The sequence below is a fragment of the Molothrus ater genome, chromosome 17, assembly GCF_012460135.2.
Source record: "Molothrus ater isolate BHLD 08-10-18 breed brown headed cowbird chromosome 17, BPBGC_Mater_1.1, whole genome shotgun sequence".
Taxonomy (NCBI): domain Eukaryota; kingdom Metazoa; phylum Chordata; class Aves; order Passeriformes; family Icteridae; genus Molothrus; species Molothrus ater.
The window spans coordinates 11,703,460-11,718,114 of record NC_050494.2 but is presented as its reverse complement, the minus strand read 5'-3'; the positions used below and the strand labels follow the sequence as shown (position 1 = coordinate 11,718,114).

General features: G+C 43.3%; 1 long non-coding RNA gene across 1 annotated transcript in view; it reads right to left on the bottom strand.

Moving 5' to 3' along the window:
- Positions 1 to 1,443: 1,443 nt before the first annotated feature.
- Positions 1,444 to 14,655, bottom strand: part of LOC118694496 (uncharacterized) — a 19,015-nt gene continuing 5,803 nt past the window's right edge. The window contains exons 2-4 of the long non-coding RNA XR_004981453.1: positions 7,167 to 7,319; positions 2,772 to 2,973; positions 1,444 to 1,666 (exon numbers count right to left, since the gene is read on the bottom strand). This is a non-coding gene — a long non-coding RNA (uncharacterized LOC118694496). The remainder of the gene's footprint in view (positions 1,667 to 2,771; positions 2,974 to 7,166; positions 7,320 to 14,655) is intronic.

Sequence of the window (14,655 nt, the reverse complement as noted above, 5' to 3'; positions counted from 1 at the left end):
CGCCGCCCATCGCGCAAACACGGGCGGGTGCGGTCTGTGAGCCGCGCTGCGGTCAGGCCAGGGCTCGCACAGCCCAGCCCGACCCCGCCGCCCCTCGCCGCCTTATCCGGGCGCGGCGGGGCCGGGGCTGCCTGTGCCCGATGACGTCACAGGCACGACCGCAGGTGGTCGATGACGTCACAGCACGACAGTTCCCTCGTTGTGCCGGCAGGGGGCGCGCAGGCGGGTGTGACGTCACGCGAGCGGCGGCGCGGCCCGGCCCGGCCCGGCCCGGCCCGGCGGGTTTTGTAAGAGGTTTCGTAAGGGTTTCATAACCCGCAGCGCTGGGGCTGCTGCCGAGCGCCTCCGGTCATGGGGATGTAGCAGCGGCGCTGACGGCGCTCGTAAAGCAGCGGGCGCGGCCCCAGACGCAGCCACACAGCCACGGGCCAGGCTCGGCACGGCCCCAGACGCAGCCACACAGCCACGGGCCAGGCTCGGCGCCATCGAGCGCTTCGTGCTCACGCTCCCGTCAGTGCCGGAGTGCCGTGGCTCGGAGCGAGCGGTGTTGGTGACAAACAGCGGCAGCGCTTCGTGCACAGGCACCGAGTGACCTCTGTGCGCCCCTCACCGCACTGAAATAGCCTCAGTGGAAAAGCACAGGGGAACCTTCCCCGAAACTGATCGGATCACACGGAGCTGACACCGCCGGCCGTGCCAGGAACCCCAGCCAGGCTGGGAGCGCTCACCGGCAGTAAATGTCCCCTGTGCAACCCAACATAAACCAGCAGCTTTGTTACAGAGAAACTGCTGCTTAATGAGAAATACCGGGTTCAGCCAGTAGCAAATACTTAATTGAGAGCTGTTAAGCTAATAAATTTTTGCTGGACATACCTGTCTTGATTTTATATTCCCTGACTCCTTCACCTCGTTATTCCTGAACGTGTCTAACTCTGCTGATCTGCCAGAGTGGACAGAGTTACTGCTGGGAGATTGTGAGGCAGCTCTAAATCCATTGTACCTCAATACCCACCGAGTGATTTTTGCAACTAGAGAATTTTGCAAAGGATGTTAAAAATGCAAAGCATTTTGAGAGGTGTCAGCATGACACAGTTGTGGAAGGCAGTGACCCTGAAACAGGCAGGGACACTGCAGCAGATATCCATCCCTTATCCATCCCTTATCCATCAGGCTGCCTGTAGCCTCTCATCAGGTTTTTTTTCTTTAAAAGAAAAGTTATCTACTGGAAGCAAAGCAAAATGTCATCTCCAAGAAGGAGGCATGCCAACATATGGTGCAGATTAGGAGCTAGATTTCAGCAGTTCTTGCTCATGTAAACTTCAGGCTATTTTAACAGGAGATTTGTTAAAGTAGCTTTCTATATCTGAGTGATACCAAGTGTGGAACTACTTATAAACCTGTCCTGTAAGAGAAATAACACAATTATAAATAAAACCGCCAGACTTTAGGAAAATGAAATGTGCATTTGTAACTGCAGAATAAAAAGTGGCACATCCTAAACATTAGAATTATTTATATACATTATAATACCATAAAATCCAATGGCTTTGCCCCTGTGCGTTGTCAGTATCTGTCTAATAACTGAAATAAAAGAAAACATTCTGTCAGTTGAGTTTGTCCAGTCCCAGGCAGTACCAAAATGATCACTGAGGATGATGATGGACACCTACAAGAGAACACAAAAACCTGTGGAAACCCGTGATGAGATTCCTTATGTGCCTTTCAGGGGCTGTTTGCTCACGGCTGCTGGGTACAACCGATACCTGAAATGGGCCTTGTGATTCTATGTTTCAGATTTTGGCAGAGCAATCCCCTTGGCATAGCTAAGAAATACTGGAATACTGGAAATTGCTCCAGGAATTCTGTGGGAAAGTGCTCCTTGGTCCCAAGCAATTAATCTGCTCAATGAGGCATGAAGATTTTGTATTGCCAGACCCATGTTTGCCAGCAGGGAGGTGTGACTTGTCCCCTTTAAGCAGCCTCATAAAAACCTTCTAATTTTGATCAAAAAGCATAAAAATCAGGAAGTAACTCACAGCCCCAAAGTCTCTTTATCTGCAGCATTGTATCCAGATCATTCCTGCTCTCCATAGTGGGTACCAAAACCCCAGATTGTGAAACCCAATCAGGCCTACACTACTGTGTAAAAATACAGGTATTGTGTTTCTATTTGGAAAGCAAACAGCACCCTGGTTCAGAGCCCTGCTCCAGAGATCAACCAGGGCACTCTGCAGCACAAAATGTCACTGAATTCCACCCTGGGAAGGGTTTGGTGACAATGGCAGTGACTCAAGCTGCACTTCTGAGGGAAATGAATGCCTGAAGTGCCATTCATCATGGGTCAGCAGAGCTGAGCTGTGCAGAGGTGACACTGCAGGGGATGATACAGGGAGGGGTGAGAGGGGAAGGCTCTGAGCTCACCTGCTGTGCTCCCTGCAGGGGCTCTGGTTGCTGCCCTGCTTCAGGTATCACAGCTCTGCACTTTTCACATGGCAGCTGAGGTGTTTCTTACACTTCAGAAAATTGTATTTTGTGGTGTATTTCCCCCTGTGATATTCTGAAGTATGGCTGTGCTGCAGTAACACAGCAGTTCCTTGATCTGAAATCCAAGTTTTATTGGTGTGAAATATTGGTATTCACAGGCAATATTAATCAAAACCATTCAAAAGTCTTGCTCTTTTCTTGAGCTGGAAAAACAAATTCCCACTCCCTCTGTCAATCTGGCAGTTGAAATGATAGAAAATTGTCAATGTTTTCTTTTCCAGACATACCTCTTCAGTGACTTCCATGGTACAATTCCTCATGGCTGCCCAGCTACAAACACTCTTTCATCAGCTGTCAGTTCAGGATCAGCCTCCTCGTGCTTGGCTGTATTTTCCTGAATGTACTTCTCAGAGAAAACTTTTGTTGGATAGCAGAGCTCCTTTTCAGTGCTTCCAGGCTCATTAATTCCTGGCAAGTCATAATGCATCCCTGCATGACAAGGTCACATCAATCAAATGGTGCTTTTAATAAAAAAATACTTTTATTGACAGAAAGAAAGCACAGCAATACCTCAGGGTGGTACCAACTCCTCTAGCTTTGCCCATACTTTAATAGGAGTTTTGTTCAAGTAATTTTGATCTTTCCAGATTTCTGATTAATATCTAAAGAAGACACCAATGAGGAAATGCCACCACTACAGAACATTCTGGAAAAGTGGTGTTAGGCACAAATGAGTTTCTATGATGAGACCTTTATTAGGTCAGAACAGAGCTCACACTGTAGCAGGGATTAACATGCTTTGGTGCATCTCTTTGTCTCTTCAGAGAAACATAAATGGAATAAAAATATTTCCCTTTCAATACTGAGAATGTGTTTTTATTGAAGTAACCAGCATTCTTTACCAGTTTTACCTCCTTTGCAAGGCATTAACAGTTCTACTGCCACTGCTGCAGCAATCTGCCCTCCCACCCCAAAGCCCTTCACCTTCCTTCAGAACAGATGTTGTCCTAAATTCCTCATCGCTGAGGCCTGGAGCCCTCCTTTGGCCCATGGCAGAGGGAAGGACCAGAATGCAGCAAAGAGCACTTGGGAGCCCTGAGCTCCCTGAGCCTCCCAGCCTGGGGCAGGGGAGCTGCGCTGCCAGAGTGCCCCAGGGCAGCTGCTCTGCAGCTCTGCCCAGGCTGGGGAGCTGCCCTGGGGGAGCTGGCCCTGGTGCCACCTGAGGACAGTTATTTCTGTCCTTGGGCTGCTGCTCTTGCTGCTCTGGGACAGCTCATCACGTGGCCAGGATGAGCCCTGTGAGGAACAAGGCACCCAAATTTCTGTTTGCACAGTGAGCCATGAATGACATGGAGAAATGACAGGGAGGCCCTGCTGGTGCTGCAGAGCAAGGACAACTGAACAGGGCTGATTTGGCCAGTGCTGTGCACCCCAAAACACCCACTGGAACCAGCTTGGCTTTAGCCAGACCTGCAGCAGTTCTCTCAGTTAGTGCATTTGTTCTTCACCTGCTGACAAGCACTGCCTTGTTTGTATCATGCAATTCTGTTCAATTCAATTAAAACACAGAGCAGTGCAAGACACCAAATGCCTGTGTTTGTTTCTGCACTTTATCAGTTGACCAGAAGAATTTTGTTTTCTATCCTGTAGTATTTGCTTCCTCCCTCAGTTTGAAGAAAAACCAGCTCATAGAAATAGCCAACAAATCTCCTTCCCTTACTCCTTCATATTCTACCAGAAATAGCCATCAAGTTGCCTAGGAAATACAAATAAAAATTTTTACAGATTATAATTTTCTATCCTCAGACTAATACCTATCACTCCCTAAGAAGCAGTGAAATGCCAGTAACCATATCAGCTTTCAGAGAAGAGATGCAGGTGTTCATATCATTACTAAGAAATCAGTTGGAGTCAATTCCTGCCTTCTGTGTGGAAAAACCACGAGAGGGGGCTGGATCACACGTGTTGTCTGTGTATTCCACTCCCTGTGTGTCCCTGTGAGAACTGGCTTTTAGATTTCTATTTGCACAAGTCCTCATCTGTGATGAAGCAGCTTTTCTCCCCTTTGCAGATATTGGTCACCACAGCTACAGTTACACTGCACATCTCTCTGGGATGTGATTTCAGTCAAGCTGCTCTCAGGTAACCTGAGAACAATTCAGAGTGCAAATGTCCTGCTGTGAACCTGTGCACTCAGTGTCAGATAAGAGCGTTTGGTACTTAAGGGAAAAGCCAAGAACATCATTCACAGAATGCAGTTGAAGCAGCTCTCAACTTCTTGAGAAAGTGAGGGAGGGATATGTTTAAAAAATATTAGGCATCTTTGGTGGGAGAGAGAATGGCCTCTTCATCTTGACCATGGATTTGCTTTTTCTTGGAGAAGCTCTGAAAGCAGAGTTGCAGTCAGAAGGGATATGAAAGAGTGCTATAGAAGGTGGTAAATCTCCCATAGATCCTCCTGTGGATCTCCCATGGTGCCCACAGAGGGAATGGCACACCCCAGAGAGCCCCTCTGCAAACCTACAGGGTATTCAGACTGAGCATCACAGGATCAATAAGCAAAATCATTTAATATTCCACTCACATCTGAAGTCATTCTCAACAAGTGAAAACAAAAAAAAAATAGTGATAAGATCTTCAGAAACCTGTGGCCAGCTGATGTGGAAGGACAGCTTGGGATCTGCCCTGCTGATTGGTGATACTGCTACAGCCACTTAGTTTTAGCTGATTGGAGCTAAGAACATCAAGAGGAGACTGAGATTTTGTTACCTGCCATTTAACATCTCTCCCTTCCCCAAATGCCCCTGCACACCTTGGAGAACCCTGCCCAAATCCCACCAATATCCTGCCCCCTTCCCCCAATAAATTCAAACCCAGACATTATCTTTGCCTCACAACACAGAGTTTAAGTTAGGTCACATTAAAAATGTGCATTTTTAATAGAATGATCTGGGACAACCATTTGATTTTCAGATCCTTTTTGTTTTATTTTTCTGCCATAAAATGTGCCAAGAGGCTTAGAGCTGCACACCTTCAGAGTGCTGTTGCCTCATATACCTTCCTTACCCAGCATGTGATACATCTCCTGCAGTTGGGAAACACTCTGTCTAACACTGCCTACACTAACCAGGCTCTGGCACTGTTTATATAATTTGAATGCAAATAATTATTTTTCTTATCAGCTTCCTCCCCCACCTGACAACATCCAAAATGTAAACGCCCTGCACACAGGATCCCACCCAGCTGGCCTGAGCTGCTTCTGACACTCACACTTCCAGCTGCCCTCTGGGCTCCTTTGTTTTAACACTCTCCAATTACTAGAGAGAAATGATTTACCACCTTGCACAGCTGTGCTTGCCTTTATGTTTGGCAGCAGAGGACTGAAACAGGTAGTACATGGCCCTTCAATGGCTTTTGCAAATAACGATCTGGTTTCAATTTAAAAACTGACTCAGAATTTGTAACAAGGTAGGTGCTGTTTGACTCATTTTGACTTTTTAATTTAGGTTGTGCAGTTTCCTTGGTTTGCAGAGTTCAGGCAGTTGGATTATGGCTCTACAAACATCATGTCTGTGTCAGGAGTGGGAGCAGCAGCTGCCACCAGGTGTTAGACTGAGCTCAGGTCCACGGTGGTGCGCGGCTCGTGGATCAAGGGGACTGTGCTGTTGTCTGGGAAACAGTCTCTGGAACTGGGAGTGTGACAGATCCCAGCCAATAAAGTTTGCTCTTGCAAGCATCACAAACGTGCATGTGATCAAGTAGGCAGATGATGATCACATGTTATCACCCACAACTCATGAGCAAGCACAGTAACAGCACAATTAAAGACAAAACCACAAATTCTAAAGTACTTTGAAAATGCTGATGATTTTGTGTTGTTTGGAGATAATCATGTTTCTCTCCCAGTGATTCTTGTGTAATTCAAAAGATGACAACAGTTCTTATAAAAACACTGTGCTCTCAAACATTTGTTGGGTGCAACTTTCAGTGCAAAGCCTGAAGGACCAGTGATGACAGGTCATGGTCAGAATTATGTATTAAATCACAAACATAACTCATGGTCTTCAGACCTTGTTCCCTTGTCCAAAATTTCTGTCAAACTCTTTGTTTCAGAAATCTTGTGCTCCATCAGCTATCTTTGGACATGGTTTCAAGAAACCACAACCTGAAAATAAAAGTTGTGACTTTGTCATACACAAAGTACCACATGGAAGTGGCCCCTTAGTCATCAGTGCTGACATCCTCACTGTCACCAAAGCAATGCCTAACTGTCACCAAGATAATGATCAAATCAATAATAAAAAACAGCCTTGAGGCATGTAGGCTTTCATGTGCCTGAGGCTGACCACCCAGCTCTGCTGAAGGCAAGCCATTAAATTGTTTTTCTTCTAAGTTTTGTGGGCCAGAGAACAGGTGGGTCCTGGATTTGAGAGTTTTTCTGCTGTCCTTAGTGCTGGGGTTGTGTTTGTTCCTGCTTTGCAGTCTCAGCAGCTGAGAACACAAAACCTCCTCTCTGGAACTGCAGTCCTCAGATCTTCAACAGGAACAGCAGTTTAAGGCTCAGTCCCAGCCTCTCATCTGGGCCTGACAGTGGGAATTCCCAACCCCAAACTGGGAAGAAATGTATGGACAGGACTGACAAGTCACAGGGAAACAGCAAGCATGGAAGTCAAAAACTGCACCTGAAATGATCCTTGTCTTTCTGGGGATGAGGTACTTTGACAGTTTTAAATTTTTAATATCTTATCTGGCCACTGGTGGTTTCCTGTTTGTAGCTTCCAAAAAGCCTTCTGAGTAGTTCTCATGAATTCATTTCATCCAACCTAGGGGATAAACTATAAAAGAAAAAGAAATAAAAAATATTAATCAAATAGGAGAGTTTAAAATGGAAACATAATGCAAGGATCTTCCATGCAAATAAAGTAACAGAATACTCTTCATGCACAGCTGGGACAAAAGTATTTTCTTACATGGTATGCTCTAATAACATTTTAAACTGTAAAGTAAGCAGACACCATAAAATCTTCACTAATGTAAAAGTCATAGATTCCATTTAGGAAAAATCAAAATCCAAGGCCATGAGATGGTGTGATCAAAACTGTCAGAGTCCAGCTTGAGAAAATGCCTGAATCTGCACTTCCTGTAGCCACTGTCTGACACCCCAGGCCATGGGGGCTTTTTTATGTACTTAGCTGTGAAATATTACAACACTTAAAGAAAAGTGAGAGGAATATGGGGGAATACTTATAATCTTGGAAATCCTGCAAGAGAGCTCCACTCCATCCTGTCCTGATCCAAAGCCAAACACATTTAACAGGCCTGCACAAACCTGCTGCACACAGACCAAGCAGATTTGAGTCAAACATATGCAACAACTTGAGGAGGGTCTAAGAATTTAGTAAATATTACAAGAACATATGAGCTGTTAAAAATCCATTTGCAGAGCAGCCCTGGGTGGGTTGCACTTGTGAAGAACTGGAAGCAAAATCCTCACAGCCTGGACTCAGCCCTCAGAGTCTTCTAGGCCATCCACAACCCCCATTATTGTTAATTAGCAGAGCTTCATTAGTGATGATTAATTAGAGAGCCCTTTGGGAGAAAATAGCTTTTTCACCATTGTACTGCCTAGACTTAATGTGCTGCTGAAACGAAGCTGTCTGCAATTTAGTGTTTCAGCAAGAATAAGAGGAATAAGCCACGTGTATAAATAAAAAAAGAAAAAGTTGAATTCCATGCACTGCGAAATCATCAAATTTATCCCGGTATGATTAAGTCAGCTTGGATTAATCCATCTCCTGAGGATGGATATATGTTCTCTGTTACATGAGTACAGAGTCCAAAATGTTAACAGACAGCTACAAACTGAAGTTAAAAATATTTTTTAAACGAATTGAATACTCGTTTTAGCATTGAATACTCTTTTCACAAAACCATTTAAAATGCAATTTTTCATATCTAGGTCTTGCATAGTGTACATTAAAGCACTTTCTATCTAGCTGCCTCAATTTAGTTTTTCTCTAAATGGAGTCATTTAGGCACCACTTCCAAGTTGCTGCATATATATCAGTTCTAGTGCACTGATTCAATAGGATATCCAGCAGGTTCATGATTAATAAGATGGCAAAAATGGAGTTTAAGCTTCTTAGTGTCAACTTTTGGTTTTCTTGCTCAGAAATAAGAGGAATTTTTATATACACTTTCTAGTGATGAAAAATTGTGACTATCCAGGAGCTCTCTAAATACACATAATCCTGTAAAGCAGTAATTATTAAAAATAAAAGTCTTTAAAAGGCAAGATGAAGAGCACAGCTCTTCTTTGTAATCAAGATGTGCACTCCATGTGTCTTCAAAGCCAGGAGCTCCCAAGTGTGCAGTGGGATGAGTAGCATAGGAACAGGAGGAACAAATCCTGTGTGACCAGCTGGACACTCCTGAGCAGAACTCACCCAGGGGCTGGTGCTGCCAGGTCCATCAGTGAGGGGGGCAGCAGGCAAGGAGACTTCTAAGGAAAATGATGGTATTAATAAAAAGCCTCCACAAAGCTTCATTAATCACAAAACCTGGAGACAACCCAGTATCAGCAGCAACTAAAACTTATTTAATTTGCTTACTCCAACCTCAGTGTTTGTTCCCTTTGTAAATGTGTGTTTCAGAGTGTCACATATCTTAATCCTTGCTGATAAAAGAGGCTGTAAAGATTTTAAAGGAAAAAATAGATGATGATGATGATGATGATGATATTGCTATCACTGCATCCCTCTCAAGAGGGGAAAAGACTGGGTTTCAAAACTGATAATTTCTGAGTAGCTTTTGTTTTCCTGCTTCCCTGAAGTATAGTGGAGGTATTTGAATTATACTAACAAATTCATTATGTTTGGGGGATTTCTTTATACATTATAAATTGTAATCAGAGATATTCAGATATTCGGTGTTAGGAAATGTTCTCTTTACAAGCCACAATAACCAGTATTTGATGTAGGAATAAAGAGATAGGATATAATCTTCTAGGATGGTTTGGGTTGGAAAGGACCTTCTTGGTGTAAATGATTTTGATTAAATAAAAAAAAAAGATAAAGATAAAAGTGTGAATTTACAGTCTTAAGTTGCAGTAACTACATGGAAAAATCAATGTAATTGGGCAGGAAGCTCTTTACAGCTGGCCCTTAACCTGAAGATCACCTTTTAGTTGGTTTGTTTTAGTGTTCCTGATTCTTTGGTGGTTTTATTGAAGAAAATACAAAATACTCATGCCCACAGAACTCTAGTGAAATATGTAAGTAGTAGTATCTCAGATGTTACAAATATGAAAATGTTGAGGAGATTTTCTAGGATCAGCTAAGGACTCAATTCCCAGGAAAAAATTAGTGGGAGTTGAGCTTCCAACTCACATGTTCTCTTTTCTGAAATCTGCCTTGGGTGGCTTTCCTGAGACAAAGAACAGTTCACCTGGAATTAAAATGTGAGAATTCCCAGTTCAGTCATGTGAGCCACATTTTCTCCCTGCACCTTCTTATTTTCTGAATTTCATTTCCATGCTGGCACATAGGATGGGTGTGTGAAGGAGCCCTTGCACAGAACATGGCATCAAAATTTGCTTTTCTGAAGTAGTTTTGTTAATGATTGTTGGGGAGGACAGACCCATCTTCCCCCCAAACCTCTGCTGATGGCAGGTATTATTGAAAGGGCAAGGTAATTCTATATTTTTTCCATTGCTGTATTTATAATTTAGAGAAGCCTTGAGGGTTTTATTAAATTGCCATGTACTTCAGGGAATTAGTTTTATTAAAATGAATCCTGCAAGGAGAATTTAGGAATGGATCTTTACAAACACAATCACTGAAGTACAGACATGAGTTGAGCTGTTCAGAGGACTGTTGCCATAACAGCACCCAGCTACAGCAGGTCCTCAGAGACACAGGATACTGTTTCTATGGTAATAGAATGTCTGAGCCTCCAGGATGCACAGAAATCCATGATGAAAAACAGGAACTAATATTTTAGATTAAAGAGACTTCCTTGTTCACACTTATTTGTGTTTAGCCACTTGTCACCTTTTTGCCAAGCCTAGATTTTAGGCTGGTGACTCTCTTGAGCTTGTTTTTCTAAAACCAGTGGTGGGATCCAGACATTCTGTCAGTCCACCTCTTACAACTTTTTAAACTGATTTAATTTGATTCCAGTTCCAGTGTGTCTCTGGCTGGGGCTCAGCACAAGGAGTGGTGACACAGCTGCTGGGACATCCATGCAGGGAATTCAGCTGCTTTCTGCCCTCAGCTGAGGGCAGGAGGGGCAGGAAAGAAAGGGCAGAGGTGCAGGATTTGCACTTAGGGTGCTTTGGGAGCACCTCAAATAGGCAATGGTAACAAGTAAATGGAAAGTGCTAGAAGGCAGCACAGGAACAATTTCAGGGTGGTAGGAGAGTGCATAGAGCCACAGACAGTGCAGTGCCACTTTTTGTTTCAAAACATGAATTATGTCCCTGCTAAGTAATACCAGTTGTTAGCAATGCTGGTACTCTCGATTCTTTGTGCTTTTCCCATGTTCCTGCATCCTGAGTTGCTGAGATCCTTGTCTGTAAAAATTCTTCCAGATTATTCTACTGGGGTCAAATCACAAAGGATCTGTAATGGCCTAATACTGAGCAGATTCACAACAGAACCTGTGCACTCCTTTGCAGGAGACCATCAGAAATTGAAAATAATCCAAGTAAAGAGCATTACTATCACTATTTTCAGTAATTTTCAGAGCACCATGTATGCAGCCTGAGCCAGGCTGCAGTCAGTGTCTGGCTGCTGAAGACTTTTCTGAGCATGTACCCAGGATTTCAGGACAAGGAGATAACATGTTAATAGCTGAAAAACTGCTGATACAATTTCAGTGTCTGCTTTTGAAAATCAGAACCATTAATGGTGTCAATAAATTTGAAAAAGTCATAGTAATCCAATTACTGCTATTTTAAAACACTAAGGTTCCTTTGTAGCTATGGAAACAAAAATGCAGACATTAATGAGCAAGGGGAAAAAGCCCTGGTGTTTCCTTGACGACAGATAAAAGCAAAGCTCCATGAGACCCAAAGGAGAGAGGAACAGAAATACCTCTCACCATGACAGACAGCTGAAATCCAAGTCCAGTGCAACAATAAACTTCCTTCTGCCAGGAGTGCTCCTTCACAGCACCATTCCTGCCTTTACCCTGCAGTTACCCTTGCATGAGGCACTCAGGGTCAGAACTGCAGCCTTAGAGCACGTGGGGAGAGCTGGAGCCCTCCTGGAGCCTCCTGGGGCACTCCTGGAGCCCTCCTGGAGCCTCCTGGGGCACTCCTGGGGCACTCCTGGGGCAGGTGAGTGTGGTGTGGAACCTGGAAAAGCTCCTCAGCCCCAGGGGAGAGGCAAAGTGCCAGCTCTGAGCCTGCCCTGCTGCTTTGCAGTGTGGATGTGACTCATGTGCTCCACATGAGCTTGGTGTGGGCACAGGGGACACCACCAGGGCACCCCCAGGGCTTGGAGAGCTCCTGTTCCCTGCAGTGCACCCTCATTCAGTGCTCATATGTACATTTATATATAGCAGCTCTTCACCAAGTGAAAATCTGTACAACTGTTAGATAAAAGTATGACACAGATACAAGCAGCGTGCAACTGCTGCTGTTATCACTTGAAATTTAGTTGGCAGCTCTCACAAAATTCACAAAATACTGTTTGTCAGAGGAACTCAATGTTGTTCAAAGATAACCTAAGAGTGGAATTGAGACAGAGCTAAATAAGAGGACACCAGTCAGGTTACAGGGCCATTTTTCAGTGGATAGCATAAAGCAGAATAGAATATTGATATGTACAATGATTAATAAAATAATAAAGGGAAGAGTTAATTGGCAAGTTTCTCCCAGGCATTTTGGAAGAGCTGAACTTTCAGAAAGGTCTCATTTTAACTCTATCCAGCTTATGGTATAAGTGAAGGTATCTTCATAATGGGAAGGACAGTGTATCAATTGGTTCAAAATCCTAAATTTTGGGATGTCAGTAGCAATAAAGAGCTGGATACTGAGCTACAGGAGTGTAGGGTTTCCTTGACAACACGTTGGGAAAAGACACAGCTCTGTAGAAAGTTATGGGGAAAATAAAAAGAAATGCAGAATTGAGTAGCCTGAGTGGTGTGGACCATGGGTTTACTGGTGACTGGTGCTGGCCTGGGGTCATGGTGATGGGAATGTTCTGCTTCTCTATTTGTAGTTACTGATGCTTCCTTTTATGGGTTTTGACATTGATCTGAGTTGGTTCAAGTGATCAATGACCCTGTCAAATTCTATTCTCTTTTTCTGTAAAACACATTAAAGTCAGTGTACTTGGGGGCTTTAGGATGTTCTGACTACTGTCAGTTGTTCTGAGTTATCTGTTTTATATCCGTTTTTCTGTGACAAATAAGAAACAGATGGAAAAATGAATACATCTGTAGTTTGTGCATGTACAAACCACTGAACCTTGCTGCCTTTTCGAGTTGGAGCAACTGTTCCTCTGAAAGCTGCATTGCTTCTAAGTGTGTCATAATGGAAATTATTCATGTTTGTGATGTGATATGCCTAAAAAAACTACAGCTCATTAATCCTGGAGCCTATAGGACCTGGAAAGACTCTTCCTATTTCTCCTGCACTTCATCTCTTTTGTGGCAGAGGCACCATAACATCTTCCACTTTCAGCTGTCAGCAAAAGGAAGGTTTGGGCAAGGAGGAAGAACTGAAGCTCTACATTCCCACCCCATCACCTGATACTTCAGGAGCAAAGCTGGACTCATCTGCTTTTTCTCTCTGATGTCCAAGGTTTTTCTTGGATTTTAGGCTATCCTTGTAAATTAGTCCATAAACAACCCTTCACCATACCTGCTCATGGTGAATTAATACTAAAAACCCAAACCAAATAAAGCCCCAAATCAAACTGTGTGATCATTCAGCATTTAGAGCCTTACCTAACACACATTAAAACTACATTTGGAAAAAAGGTCTATGGGATTTTAATGGAAGATGGATTGAGGCTGGACTTTTTCCTTTTCTTCTTTTTTTCCTTTCTCCTTTGGGTGAGTGTCTGCCTGTCCAGCCCTGCTGTTGGGCTGTGGAAAGAACCCAAGTACTTTAAAGGAAAAATCCAATTCCTAGTGAAACTGAGGTTGTGTCTGCAACCAGCTGAACCTTTTCAGCTTTGTGGCCGCTTTAGCATTTTCTCAGAAGCCTTGAGTCTTTTTCCTATGGGATCCATTACTTTTGCCTTCTCTTTTAGTTTTCCTTGAACTGACTTTTTTTGGCAAGGAGACCCATGTTTGCTTCTAATGAAGCTTTGTCTCTCCCTTTTGCTGTTCAAGCACATTTTTGTCTTTAAGTTTTTTTCTCTTGGTATGGCCTGACCAGTTTGTGAGGGTTATACTCCTCTTTGGGTGGTAGTTCTTGCTGGCTCAACAAACAGAAAAAACTGCCAGATGAATCTTAGTAGTTGTTATGTGATGTTGATAGGAGGGTGGTAGCTGGCTGTCCAGTTTAAAAGAGTTTGTTTTTTTGGAATATTTTTCTATATTCAGTTTTTTTCCCCCAGATTTTTAATAGTCACTTTAAAATATTCTGCCAATTCACAAAGCTGTGATCTTTGGGAAAAAACAGTCATCTTAATTACCATGCTGGAGATGGTCAAATGTAAGATTTCTGTACATTCCAACTTAAGAGTTCATGTCTAGAAAAGAAATAGTGCTACTTGTGATAACCAATATCCATGTTACACAATGGTTCTTCATGGGGATTACTCCTCACAGGAGGATTAGGTGCATTTAGACATTCCAGGTGCTACTTCACCTGCAGCACAGCCACCAACACCATGGAGAAATGGTGACTTGGGAATACAGCAGCTACAGGGCCGTGAAATAGTTGTCCATGTCATATTGAGACAAAAATGAGCCACACATGCACCTCTGAGAGTTACTGCTGCAGGACCTGTATTTAGTTACTACTCTTTTCAAGCTGAGTCAAAAAAGATTGTAATTAATTTAGAAAAAAAAAAAAAGAATGATAATAAAAGATTGAGCTGATACCACTCATTAATAATGCATGATGTTTAACTGGGCAAAAAAGATCTTCATTGATCAAATAGAACACAAAGATTAAGAGTTTAGAGAAAGAGTAACAGAAAGAAATTGTGG